Below are 1,711 nucleotides of genomic sequence, written 5' to 3'. Positions count from 1 at the left end.
CTGCTTATCTCGTTAAAACTGAAGGAAAAATGGTGAAAAAAAAAACAGGGACATCCTGCATGACAACCTGCTTCATTCTGACAAAAACAAAAGCTTTGGAGATACTTCACCTTTCAGCAGGGCAATGATCCCAAGCACAAGGCTGGAGGAGTGGTTGACCAATAAAAAGGTGAATGTTCAAGTCAAAGTCCAGAGCTCAATCCAATTAGGAATCTGTGGCACTATTTAAAAATTGTAGTCAACTAATCTAAACAATCTGGAGAAAATCTGCCCAGAAGAGTGAGCAAAAAAAATCACTCCCAAACAGCGTAAAACTGGTAGAAACTTATCAAACTTAACACTTAACATACATAAAACTGTTACTGTTATGAAAGGTGGTTTTACCAAGTGCTTGTCTGAAGAGGCTGAAGACTTATACAAGCAGGATTTCTCAGTTTGTATTTTTTAAGATACACCGACAAGCAATGAATTTTGACTTTGAAAGCTTACTTTCAGAGCATAATGGTTTGTAATGAAAAAAAAATGGTTAAAACAATCTGTTTAAGTGTCATTTGTAATCCAGAGGAATCTCATGATTTAGATGACTTCACCCCTTAGATGAAGAGATGAATACTTTTGCAAGGAACTGCCTTCTGGATATGAATTCAAATGCAAATTAACAAACCGACATCTAAGCACATCATTTATGTTCATGAATATACACATGCATGACCTATTCACCATTTGAGATTAAACATATGCAATCATATAAATGGTATTCAAAATATGATTTTCACAACAAACCTCAAAACTTGGAAAGGTAAGTTTATAGCTGCACATATATTTAAACCAAAACGGCATGTCTACCTAAAATGTTAATGATTTTGCGTTGATTCTGCTGGAGAGGCATGGCTGTATAGCACAGCATCTTAGAAAACAACACCAGCTTCATTTACCAAAGAGTTCAATAAAACTGACACGGTTATCAACATTCAGACATCTCTCTCTTCAGAGACACTTTTTTGGTTAAGTCAAATAATGAACCTCTGAGTGCATTTTTGATACACATCTGAAATAAATGATTAAATGTAACCTCTTTCAGCAAACATAAATAGGTGACTTGCATTCATACATCAGGACTGTGCAAAAACATGCATAATCAGATTTCCCAAAACAGTCCAACGTTATAGTCACATGTTGTGCGAACAAACTGTCAACCAAATCAAAAATCTTACTGGTGAAATAAAGATGCAATTTGTAAAGCTTTTATCCAATAAACAAAGCAAAACTGAAATGTATAAACTTGGGGCTGGATGCAACCAACAGTCAAACAATGACAAACAATGAGTTTTATATATTCACTGTATGTCCAAAAGTATCCAGACAGCCCTTCTAATCAGTGAATTCGGTTAAAGTGCATCAAACCAATGATACCAGCGTTCATTTTCAACTAGACCTGCACCCGCTAACCATTAACAACCTGTTACGGTGTACATTAAAAACATCCGCAGACCACAGCTTCAGGGCTCAAACGTCAGACAAAACAGCCCCAGATCTTGCTAAGCTCAGTGGCTACTGATGCTATGGCACTGTATAGTTCTTTCTTATTTCTAATTTTTGTAGTCAAATTAAAGATGACATCATACTACTACAACAACTTTTACTGAACTGGAAAAAGGCAGTGCTTTTATTATCATGTATAATGGTTATTTTCCATGTGGTTATCAAAAAA

Source organism: Pygocentrus nattereri, chromosome 23 (assembly GCF_015220715.1).
Source record: "Pygocentrus nattereri isolate fPygNat1 chromosome 23, fPygNat1.pri, whole genome shotgun sequence".
Taxonomy (NCBI): Eukaryota; Metazoa; Chordata; class Actinopteri; order Characiformes; family Serrasalmidae; genus Pygocentrus; species Pygocentrus nattereri.
The sequence above is the reverse complement of the archived record's forward strand: the minus strand, read 5'-3'. Positions refer to the sequence as shown.